The following is a 12,994-nucleotide window of genomic DNA, read 5'->3' as shown; positions in this document are numbered from 1 at the left end:
CATCAGGCAGCGGGCAATGAGCCCTTGCCCAGGCCCCGCCTCCAACCCGCCTCGGCCCCGCCTCCAACCCACCGCGGCCCCACCTTACCCCCCCTCTCTTCTGGCCGGCCGGAGGCTGCGCCGTAGGGTTGGCGTGGCTTTCCGGCTCTGTTCGCGACGCCTGGGGAGGATTGTGGGGGCGCTGTGCTGCCGCCTCTTGGTCTGTGTTCCGTGTTCGCTCCGTGCACTCAGGGGTCCGTCCCTTGCCGCCCCTGTGCCCCCACGCTTGTCAGTCCCCGACTTTCGCTCTGGGAGCCCTGGCTGGGTGTCGAGAGGGGGTCTGTGTCGTGTGCGACCGCCCCTCCCCTCCCCACAAGGCAGCGTCTTGTGAAAAAGAAAGGTACGCCCTCGGCTTTCCCCTCAGTCTTAACGTTGGATGTTGTGGATGGTTAAACATTTTGGGTCCTTGAACACTGTGCTTTGTAATTATGAGTTAGTGGTGAAAATACTGACATTACTACCGAAGTAGAGTTGAATTACTCTTCTAGAGGCCCGCCCCTCCGTGGCCCGTGGAGACTCAGGCTGGTTTTGCGATAATTGCTGCATTTTCCTTCCTCTCGCCTTTTCCCCCTCCTCTTTATTGAGGAATGAAATATGAAATATTTACATTGTTTTTAGACTGCCTAAGATGTTCCACGTTGATTCCTCTAAGATAACTGTGAGTGGTCCTCCCGGTCGGGTCAATTTTCCTGTCATATCTTCAGGGGCTGTGTCACTGAGGATATGCCATTCCTACCACACTAAGTTTTCAGTAAGCATGTCCCAGACGAGACCCATTGCTTTGCCTGTAAGTCCCTTGAGCATGGTGCCTTTGCGTCTCCCACGTGGCCTCTTGTTCACACATGGGCTAGGGTGTGATTGCATCGGACTGACAAGGCAAAAAGTACAGTAACTCTGTGAGTGTGCTGTTTTTAAGCGTTTAGGATGAAACTTTTTAACCCTGCTAAATTTCCATCCTGCTAAATTTCCTTTGGGGCCTGGGCTTTTGCTGATTTTTCATGACTTATTTACAGCATACTGTGGAGTGCTTTGTATATTTTTAGAGAGCGCTATAATAGTTAATTTGGTAATTCATGAATGCAGCTGTCACTGAGAAAACAGACCCAGAAAAGATAACTGGATTTTCTTTGGCTGAAATGAAATTCAAATCACTGCTGAATTGAATTCATCTTTTTTTTTTCTCCTTTCCCTTCACCCCCATTTGCTTGTCTTTCAGTGGTCTCACAAACAAGTCACCCAAGGGACAGTCGTCCTAGCTGCCCTCTTTTCCATCACCTTCAACCAAGTACTTTTGATTCTGTTATCCATCTCCTCTTCATATCCCCCCTACCCCAAATAATTTAGGGCCTCACCATTTTTTCACATTATTATATTATGTAGCCTCCTCTCTGCCTTACTTAAATACTTCCAATTCCAACCCTCCACACTGCTGCCAGAGTGATTTTTCTAAAGCACAAATCTGTCATTTCCCTATTAAGTCTTTCAGTGGCTTCCAGTCACCCAGAGCAGAATTTCTCAAACCTACGTAGATACCTAGGATTTTCTATGGTGAACTTAAAATATGTTCAGTACATTAGATATATGCAAATATAAAACTGTATATAAACTCCTTATTGTTGTATCTTTTGAACAACTATAACGCTCAAACAGTTGTACATTAAATGAACTATGAAACAAACTCTGATGAATGCTTATTCACTGATACCAGTGAGACTGTTTGCCAGACCTGTCATGCTTCACTGTTCTTGGGGGCGTGAATTCCTTACAGAAAGACCTGTCCTTACTGCCCTTGCTGCTGCTACTGCTAAGTCGCTTCAGTTGTGTCTGACTCTGTGCGACCCCATAGATGCAGCCCACCAGGCTCCCCCATCCTTGGGATTCTCTAGACAAGAATACTGGAATGGGTTGCCATTTCCTTCTCCAATGCATGGAAGTGAAAAGTCAAAGTGAAGTCGCTCAGTCGTGTCCGACTCTTAGTGACCCCATGGACTGCAGCCTACCAGGCTCCTCCGTCCGTGGGATTTTTCAGGCAAGAGTACTGGAGTGGGGTGCCATTGCTTTACCCGGTGACTTCACCTCTTTTCTTTATTTAAACCACTGTAAAAACCTTCCTTTGTTCCTTGTGTTAAGATTTCATTTGACCTTCACTTGACAAACACCATTTACATAAAATAGTCTCCATGTCTCTCATTAACCTGTGCCAATGACAAATAGTCCCACTTGTTAGCCAGTGCAGTTCTAAACGCAAACGTGATTTGAAATCAATCAAATTTGATTGTGACAATGATTAATCAAAGGGATGATCCAGAGTATCCTTTTGTTCAAAAAAATTTTGTTTAGATTTTTATCAAATTGAAAATAAAAAGTATCCCTAGGGAAGTCTCATCATCTTGAGACTACATGTACCAATCCCTCATGGTCTGTATAGGTGCTTTATAGGACAAAGTCTGTAAGTCTCAGTGTAGTATACAGGGCACTTGTTATCTGCATCTTGCCCACATTTTCAGCCTCATCTTTGCCCATCCTTCACATTCGCTCCTGTGGTTCTGACACGTTTCCTCCTTGCTCAAGCCAGGGTCCCTTTACATTAAAATTTTTCTTTATCTGGATCTCCCTTCCTCTCCTCTTATCCATTTATCTCAAGACTCATGTCAGGTATCTCAGCTCCTCTCACTTGTCCTGACCCTTTGGTCTTAGTGATAACCTTGCCTCTTGTGTTACTCTGCATTCACTGGCTGTAGCACTATATTAGAATTGTTTGTCTTTCCAACGTTTGTTTAGAGAGGTCCATTCATTCATTCAACATCCATATGCATTAGCCACATTTTAGGCACTGTGCTCTGGATGCATATGTATGTTGGATGAATGTTAGTCACTCAGTCATGTCCAACTCTTTGTGACCCCATGGACTGTAGTCCATCAGGCTCTGTCCATGGGATTCTCTAGGCAAGAATACTGGAGTGGGTTGCCATTTCCTTCACCAGGGGACTTTCCCAACCCAGGGATCGAACCCAGATCTTCTACACTGCAGGCAGTTTCTTTACCGTCTGAGCTACCAGGGAAGCCATGTTGAATGAATGGGCTCTTCTAAAAACAATGTATGTATAGATTCTATTATCATTAACTAAATACTTTTAACATAGAACTATATTTAGTCTTTATTCTTTAAATGTAGGAAACCACAGAATTAATAAGAAGAAATGTTGTTTTATTTGCTGAATTGTGTCTGACTTTTGCAACCCCATGGACTGGCCTACCAGGCTCCTTTGTCTATGGGATTTCCCAGGCAAGAATACTGGAGTGGATTGCCATTTCCTCCTCCAAGGGATCTTCCTGACCCAGGGATCGAACCTGTGTCTCCTGCGTTGCAGACAGATTCTTTACACTGAGCCAACAGAGAAACCCAGCCAATAAGAAGAAATAACTTAAAAAAAAACTTTTATCCCTAACAGTTCTCCCTATAAAGTAGATATTTTCTTGTTGAAGGTAAAATGGCATAAACCCCTAGCTTAAGATTTGGAAATGACTTCTCTGGGAGGCCTGGTGTGCTGCAATTCATGGGGTCGCAAAGAGTCAGACACGACTGAGCGACTGATCTGATCTGATCTGATCTCTTAATTTGGGGCATAGAACAAACATTAATTCTTTTTTTTCATTCTGTGTCTATATGATGCTTTGAGAATACTTAACCATCCTTGCCACGATACTTTCAAGATGAAGAAGAGATAAGAGTTCAGAAGTTAATAAAATGCTTTTTGTTCATATATTTTGTTTAAAGAGGGCTAACAGAATAAATATATAAAGCACTCTGATTATTAAACCTAAACATTTACTCAGAGACAAAAACAAATTTGAACCAAGGCCACAAGAGGTCATTCATTCAACATGTAATTATTTTCATCTACAATGTGCTGGGAACTATTTTGGCATAGGGTTTAACTGATCAGGGAACAAGATCCTCACATGTCCAGGGAGATAGACAGTAAATAGATTTTTAAAATATTTTCAGGTAGTGATAAAGTACTGTGAAGAAGATAAAACGGGGATGTGCTTGATAGTGAGTGGTTGGGAGCCCTGCTGTACCCAGAATGGTCAAGAAAGGCCTTTCTGAAGAGTGGAGTTTTGAACTGAGCCTTGAATGAGGATGAGCCAATCTACACAGAACTAAAGTTAGAGTAGTTCAGGCAGAGGGATGTTCCAATACAGGGTCCCCAGGGCAATAACAACGTTGGATTATTCTAAAACTATCAGAAGGCTTGTACGCCTTGTCAGGAGTAAGGAATTTTGGATTTTATTCTGTGGTGAAGGGAAGCCATGGGACACTCTGGAGAAGGAAAGTAACATGATCTGATTTGTTTTGATGAGATCATTGTGGCTATAGTGTAGAGAATAAACTGCAGGGGCACGAGAATGGAAACAAGGACATGGTGGCTGTGGCACTGGCCCAGATAAGCGACGGTAAATGAGCTAGAGTGGCAGGGGGAGAGGGAAAGAAGGTAACCGATTCAGGATATATTTATATTAAAAGCAGAATTGACAGGACTTCTGATGATTTGAATATTAAAGGTATTAAAAAATATTAAAGATACTAAATAAAAAGTGTCAGTTCAGTTCAGTCACTCATTCGTGTCCGAGTCTTTGCAACCCCATGGACTGCAGCACACCAGGCTTCCCTGTCCATCACCAACTCCCAGAGCTTGCTCAAACTCATGTCCATTGAGTTGGTGATGCCATCCAACCATCTCATTCTCTATTGTCCCCTTCTCCTCCTGCCCTCAGTATTTCCCAGCATCAGGGTCTTTTCCAGTGAGTCAGTTCTTCACATCAAGTGGCCAGAGTATTGGAGTTTCAGCTTCAGCAAGCAGAACCACAAATAAACATCCCAAACTCCGCTCCCCCCCCCCCCCCCGCAAAAAAAAAAAAAAAAAAATGGAAAGCAGGGAAATAGTAGATGTGCTGTCAATGAAGGAAACAAAGATTTTATTAAATTAACACATTAACATTGTAGACATTAATGCTGGAGAATGTTAGGATCTGTTCTATGGCTGGGGCATGTGGGAAGAGAGGAGTAAAATCAGGCCAGAAATAGGCAGGGGTCAGAGCTTGTTGGTCCATGGCAGTGTGATGGAAAAAAATTTCTATAGAGTGATGTGACATTCCCTTTAAGAGATAGTTGCATACAGCATCAGGGCAAGAGTGAAGCAGACCAGTTAGCAGGTTAATTGTGTAGTTTGGGTGAGAGTTTTTTTTTGGAAATTTCTTTTGAAATCAATTGAGGCTTTTTTAACTGTAAATTTGGTTCTTTTATTTTTCTCTGTATATTTTAATGATATGTAGTATCATTAAATGTACATTTAATGATGTACTACATTGTAGTACAAATATGTAGTACATTCATTCATATGCAAAATCCAGAAAGATTTAGGTTTAAAGGATTGGTAGTAAAGTTTGCAAGCTATTTATTTTAAAAATTTTACTTATTAAAAAGAATATGTATAGCTAACATGGCATAACATATAAATAATAAATAAAATGAATACCTAGATAGCTATCATTAACCTTAATAAAACAGAACATTACCTAAAATTTTGACATCTATGTGCCAATCCTGGTTGTTGGATCCCTCTTTTCTCTTAATATAAATAAAACATTAAGGTTTGAATGTTTTTGAGCATCATGTAAATTGAATCATAGTGCATATATGTACTCTTATACAGGTTGTCTTTTTTTTTCTTCAACATTATACTTGACAAAGTACCTGTGGGTTAATTTCATTTATTTTTACTACTATATAGTAGTTAATTGTGTGAATTTTCTACAGTTTATTTATCCATTTTCTACTGACTGGGCTTTTGTTTCTTTTGGGCTTTTTGTTCCTAGAAAAGTGCTGCTATAGACCTTAAACCTGTCTTTTGGTCCACACATTAAAGGTGTTCATTTTCTATTGCTACGTAGCAAATTACCCCAAACTAAGCACCTTAACTAACACCCATTTATTGTCTTTTTTTTTTAATAACACTGATAACTACTTGTCAGTATCATTTATCGAAGGGGGTCCTCATTTCTTTACAAATCTGTAGTGCTAACTCTGTTTATCAGGTTTACATTCATAGTCAATTTCTAGGCTCTATTTTCTGGTCTGTTTTTCTATCCCCAGGTTAATGAATACCTGACCACTTTTATAATAAGGCTTTCAAGCTAGTAGAGCAAGACCTCTATTGCTTTTCTTTAGGAGGGTGTTACTTTTCTTTCTTTTTTTTTTTTTTTTTACCATTTGCACTTGCCCTTTCATATACATTTTTAAATCCATTTAAGTTCTACGGAAACCTTATAGAAATTTTGGTTGGGATGATATTAAATCCACCTGTCAATTTGAGGAGAACTGACATCTTTACCATATATCAAATTATCCTATCTCTGAAAACAGTATATCTCTCCATTTATTTGGATCTTTTTTAGTGTCTTAGCTCACTTCGTAAAGAATCCACCTGCAGTGCAGGATACCCCTGTTTGATTCCTGGGTCGGGAGGATCCCCTGGATGAAGGGATGGGCTACCCACTCCAACATTTTTGGGCTTCCCTTGTGGCTTAGCTGGTAAAGAATCTGCCCACGATGTGGGAGACCTGGGTTTGATCCCTGGGTTGGGAAGATCCCCTGGAGAAGGGAAAGGCTACCTACTCCAGTATTCTGGCCTGGAGAATTGCTTGGACTGTATAGTCCATGGGGTCACAAAGAGTTGGACACCACTGAGTGACTTTCACTAATGAAATTTTATAATATTTTTTTACTGAATTGCATAATTTGCAACTTTCTAAGTACAGTGTATTTTTGGTCAGTGTTATAAATGGTATATTTTTAAGTTTAGATTTTCTAACTAAATTTTTGATAGTATATAAACATGCAGTTGTCTGTATATTGATCTTATATTTAGCAACATTGTTCTTCTATATTGATCTTTTGCTTGCCAATATTTATCTTTAATAGCAATAATTGTCATTTGTAAGGTTTGGGGGATTTTTCTACATAGCCAATCATGTCTTCTGGAAACTGTGACAGTTTTGTTACTTCCTTCTCAATTCTTTTACCTTCTTTCCTCTTTTTTTTCTTTTTTTTGCTGTGTTGGCCAGGACCTACAGTGCAGTGTTGAGTAGAACCAGTGATAGTGGACCTCCTTGTCTTATTCATGTTTATAAATGGAATACTTTTAATATTTCACCATTAAGGATGACATCATACGGTTTTGATAGGTGCCTTTTGTTAGGTTAATGAAATTCTCATCCATTCCATATTTGCTAAAAGTCTTGTTCATTTTTTTAAAAATATGAATGCGTATTGAATTTTGTCAAAAACTTTCTCTGTAATTGCTGAGGTGATATAGTTTTTTCCTTTAGTCTGATAATGTGATAATTACATGAATACATTTTCTAATGTCAAACCAAACTTGGGTTTAGATAAGTGTTTGTGATGTATTTTGTTTTTTAAAAACTGTGGGAGTTGGGCAACTACTGGCTTCATTACTCGCTCGGCTCCTTGGACCTTTGCTGGCTCTGAGGGTTTCTCTTTCTATCTAGCTGGTTTACTGGTGTATTTAAAGTACTTGTCCAGCCTTTTAGGAATATTTTATAGCAGAAAGATTTTGGAGGTATCAGGTTCACCAAATTACCAGAACTAGAATTCCACTTCCTCATATTTTTAGTGTAAAAAGCTTCCATTAATGTGAAATGTGATCACCTACCACCGTTTCAGTCTTCTCTTCTTATCTCCGTGCATAATCATGCCCTCCTTGCTGAAAACAAGGACGTAGAGTTGTACGGTAGAAAGCCTCACAGAAGGGTCAGAAGGCACGAGTTGCAGCACCAGCAGCATCAGTTGCTGAAAGCTTGACCAAGCCACTTACTCTCTCTGAATTTCCTTCAATCATCTGCTAAGTGGAAACAGGATTGGAATGAGAATCACATAAATTTATAAATATGAACACATTGTTATGGAGAGTTTAGGGAGGAGAAAGTTTTGATTAAGTAGCACAGAGGATTTTTTTAGGGTGGAGATTTCGTATGGTACTGTAATGGTGGATACATAACACTATGTATTTCTTTTTTTCCAGTTGTGCTGCACATGGCTGGCAGGATCTTAGTTCCTCGACTAGGAATTGAACCTGTGCCCCCTGCAGTGGGAGTGTGGAGTCTCAACTAGTGGACTGCCAGGGAAGTCCCACACTATGCATTTAGTAAAACTCATATAGCTTAACAGTGGGCTTCCCTGGTAGCTCAGCATTACTGAATACACCTGCCACTGCAGGAGATGCAGGTTCGATCCCTGGGTTGGAAAGATCTCTTAGAGAGGGAAATGGCTACCCACTCCAGTGTTCTTGCCTGGAGAATTCCACGGACAGAGGAGCCTGGCAGGCTACAGTCCACAGAATCACAAAAGAGTCAGACATGACTTAGCAATTAAACAGCAACAACAACATAGTTTTACAGCACAAAGAGTAAAGTTTAATGTATGCAAAATTTTAAAAACAAGAGGAAGAGGGGGTTCCAGGATATAATGCAGATTGAGACAAAATAATCTAACTGTATTACAAAAGTATGCAGTGGCCTACTGAAAGGGGTCCGGGAAAGGTGCTGACCTAAGTAACTTTGATACTGTGAGACTAAAAGCAGTAGGAACTGTCCTCTAGTAGTACTGTCCTCTAGTCGATAAAAGTTTCCCACCGATATGGGTTAATAATTCTGTTCATATGTGTACTAGAATTGAACAATTAATAATTGGTGGATGATGGCTGCCAGATTTCTTACTGTTGGTGTGGGCGATTAGAGACAACCAAGAGTGGAAGGCTAGTATGATCAGGTGGTAATGGATTAGAGTCGGAGACATAAGTATAAGCTCTAGTTTAGCTTAACTGTAGATACAGATGGATATATATGGAAACATTTGTAGATAAAGATATTTGCATATGCATGGTGTGGTATATACACATATATTTCCTTGCTTTGTCAGTTGAGAGGGCCCAGAAGTGAGGACAGCTTAAGAGCAAAGGGCACACCCAGCACCCAGACCATTCTCCGATAAAAGGAACAAACACTCTGTAGAGAAAGGGCTGATTCTAGGCCTGGGTCAAGGAGTATGCAGGAGTCTGCAGCATCTTGTAGTGCCAGAAAGTAAGGAGATGCTCAAAAACACATTGATGAGAATGTGTCAGAAGGATATAGGAGGCGATTGAAAGAGGTTTTTAATGGCCACAGCAGGAAAGTTTGAACAACAAAATTAAATAGTATTGGGTTATAACCCAAAGTTTAAAAGTAAATATCTGTGAGTCCATACTGATATAAACAAGTGGTTGAATTAAATAAATGGGGAAGAAGAAACAAATCTGTGCAAAACATTTCCAAATAACTTATGTAGACACTCCACCCTTAAGAAGGTGGAGCATAACTCTCTCCTCCTTAAAGGTTGGCTGTGCATAGTAACTTCCTGCCTAAGAGTATGGTATGGAAAGTGGGGGAAGTAACTTTACAGTAGAAACCTGCCAGTCACTAACTCACCACTTTATCAAGGTTAACATCAGCAGTGGTAAGTCATGTTCATATCATGCACCCTTGATATGATGTGATAAGAATGACACTTTTTCCTCCCTAAAGCCTGTGCTGCTGCTGCTGTCACTTCAGTCATGTCCGACTCCGTGCGACCCTGTAGACGGCAGCCTACCCGGCTTCTCTGTCCCTGGGATTCTCCAGGCAAGAACAGAGGAGTGGGTTGCCATTTCCTTCTCCAATGCATGAAAGTGAAAGTGAAGTTGCTCAGTAAGTGTCCCGCTCTTCGTACCCATAACCTCAGTCTAATCATGAGGAAAAATATCTGATGATGTTTTTCTAAAGATAACTGGGAGGCATTCTAAAGATAAACTGATCAATACTTCTCAAAACTGTCAAGGTTTTCAAAAACAAAGAAAGTGTGAGAAACTTTTAGAGCCAAAGAGGGGACTAAGGAGACCAGCTGACAAAGTGTCACGTGGTGTCGTGGATGGTAACCTGGAAGGGAAAAAGGGCTTTAGGGTGAAATGAAGGAAATCTGAATACGTTATGAACTTAAGTTCATAATTATGTATTAATATTGACTTGTTAATGGTAACAAATATACTGTACTAATGTAAGATTTTAATAATAGGGGAAACTATGTCAGCTATATGGGAATTCTTTGTACTATCTGAAACTTTTCTATAAATCGAAAACCGTTCTAAAATTGAAAGTTTACTTTAAAAATGCAACAGGACTATGGTAGATACCACTGAATAGAGGCAGCATTGCTTTAGTGATTAAGAAGATGAGCTCAGGTACCAGTCTGCCTGGGTTCACATCTGAACCTGGTTACCCTAATTAACTAGAACTACTTAATCTCTATGTGCCTCAGTTTACTCATCTGTTAGATTCTTCAGAGGACTAAATGAGTTAATGTATGTAAAGCACTTAGAATAATACCATACACATTCAGCACTATATAATTGTTTGAGTACATTTATTAATATCATTACTTCTTTACTTTCCAGTTTGGGGGATTTCTGGTTATAGCTGAATTTCACTGAGTATCCATCAGCATACTGAGTTTTAGCTTGGCATTCTGACAAAACAGTATTCATAGTTTTGTTTGTAAGGGGGAAATCATCAAGATGGTAAGATTCCTTATTAAAATATCCATTTCCCTTGTTAAACTGGTGTTCTTTACAAAGCACTGCCCACAGCACAAACCCCTTAGATTTAGGCTTTGGCACCTAAAATTTTGGTAATATTTGAAACAAAATGGAATGAATGTATTATAGAAACATGTTTTTAGGCCTTTTACTTCTCTGCGTAGAATACATACCAACTCTTTAGAAAACCCCTTGTAGATCAGCAGTTCAGGTAGAATAGAATTTTGAGTAGAACATAGAATTTGGAATCAGGAGACCGACTTGGAGTGTGGGTTCTTGTAGCTGTGTAATCAAGGCAGCTCATTAATCCCTTTGAGCCTCTCGTCCCATCTGTAAAACAGTGATAACAGGAATGCGTCCTGCCTTCCTCCGTAGCTTATAGAATTGTTGTAAGGATTAGGTGTGAAAATGAATGTGAGAGCTTCTGTAAGTTGTAAAACCTGTGCAAGTATTATTTGTTATAATAATCTCAGGTTTTCAACCAGAGTTCAACTCTAATGGAGCTTGATAGTCATATTAAGTGTTGGCGGTCATCTATATACCTTTACTTATTATGTAATAAACTGAAATCATTTGATTTTAAAATGCTTTAGATGGTATATTTTCTCACAGGACTTTAGTTTTTATGATGTTTTTCTTTGGTCTAACAAAGGAAGGCATTATTTTAATCTGGAGTTGTCTCTTTAAGGTGGCAGTTTGAGGATATGATTTCCAAACTCTTCGCTGAAATTGGCTATGTAGAGAACACAAAAGTGTGTCCCTGTGATTTAGGAAGTCTTCTCCTACAGAGACCTTCTTGTCCTGATGTGGAGCTGACCAGCAGAGGGTGCACAAGCTTTCCCAGAAGCTAGGCTGGGCAGACCTGACTGGAGCCATCTGTGTGATGATTAACAAGCACTACAAATGAAGAGGTTCTAGCACATCAGAAACACAGTTACCGAATGGAAAGAGACAGCCGCCATAATGTCACACAGCAATGTAGGAAGTACCTGCCCTAGTTGGTGAATAGGAAGTTTCTGGATAATTGGAATTTGACATTCTAAGTGGGTTATTTGTTTGATTGGCACCTCCTCCTGCTACTGTTTGTCATTTCAAAACTTCTCTTTCCAGGTTCTTTGCCTCACCTTCTCAGCATCTGTAATTATCTGCCTCACCCTGTCTAACAAGTTGGGGGTTTTAAAAAGTAACCTTTCCCTGGACTCCTTTGACCCTAAGGTATTTGGGTCCTGAATCCAGTCAGCTACAGCATCCTGTCAGGGTCCCTCTAACCAAACTCTTACAGAGTCCGTGGCATCTTTTTTTCCTCCATGGAAATGGGTGACCATCAGAAAATTTGTTAACTTGTTAGTGTTACCTCACTGCCCATATCATCTTTTCTCCTCTTCCTTCCCAAGAGTGGATAGTACATAGAATGTATATACTTGAAAGTGAAAGTGAAAGTTGCTCAGTTGTGTACGACTTTTTGCAACCCCATGGACTGTATAGTCCATGGAATTCTCCAGGCCAGAATAATGGAGTGGGTAGCCTTTCCCTTCTCCTAGGGATCTTCCCAGCCCAGGGATCGAACCCAGGTCTCCCGCATTGCAGGCGATTCTTTACCAGCTGAGCCCAAGAATACTGGAGTGGGTAGCCTATCCCTTCTCCAGGGAATCGTCCCGACCCAGGAAACTTACTGGGGTCTCCTGCATTGCAGGCGGATTCTTTACCAACTGAACTATGAGAGAAACCCATATATATACTTAATGGTTTTAAAAATATTTTTTTATTCTGATTATAAAAGTACTTTGAGTTTTCTTGAAAAGAATATTTAGAGACATTAGGAAAATGTAAGGATATCCTTGAGCCTTTCAATCAGAGGGAACTCCTGTTAACTCTTCCAGACTTTTTCTGTGCATACATATGTGTATGTATTGGGGGGTGTGTGTGTGTATACATATATATACACACACACATTGATTAACATATATATATTAATTTTTAAAGAGATATACCATAGGTACTCTTTTGTACCTTTTTAGCCCTACCTAATAAGTCATGTACTTCTTTCTATATCAACAAATTTAGGTTTTTACCAACATTTTAAGTATATAGGTCAGCCCTCTAAAGATGAGTATTTGGATTGTTTGCAACTTTGCACTATAATGCTGTGATAAATCCTTAATATATTCTTCTGATTATATTCTTAAGAATTATATTAAAAATATATTTCTAGAAGTAGAGTGTCTATTAGATTTCTTATTTAAAAATGTTCACGTGTTGCCACAGTT

The 12,994-nt window shown here is 39.8% G+C and overlaps 1 protein-coding gene across 9 annotated transcripts in view; it reads left to right on the top strand.

The window, feature by feature from the left end:
* Positions 1–53: 53 nt before the first annotated feature.
* METTL8 (methyltransferase 8, tRNA N3-cytidine) overlaps positions 54–12,994 on the top strand; it is a 171,161-nt gene continuing 158,220 nt past the window's right edge. For 4 of the 9 annotated variants that reach the window (XR_015147666.1, XR_015147665.1, XM_086357980.1 and 1 more), the window contains exon 1: positions 90–379. The gene's annotated coding sequence lies outside the window, so the exon portion shown is untranslated. Of the gene's footprint in view, positions 380–9,592; positions 9,614–12,994 lie in introns of those variants that run through there. The other 5 variants (XM_086357969.1, XM_086357944.1, XM_086357990.1 and 2 more) reach the window with 4 other exon arrangements.

This window comes from Bos grunniens, chromosome 2 (assembly GCF_055505025.1).
Source record: "Bos grunniens cultivar Pamir isolate PY7600 chromosome 2, Bosgru_T2T1.0, whole genome shotgun sequence".
In the NCBI taxonomy this organism is placed as follows: domain Eukaryota; kingdom Metazoa; phylum Chordata; class Mammalia; order Artiodactyla; family Bovidae; genus Bos; species Bos grunniens.
This window is presented reverse-complemented; position numbering and strand designations above follow the sequence as displayed.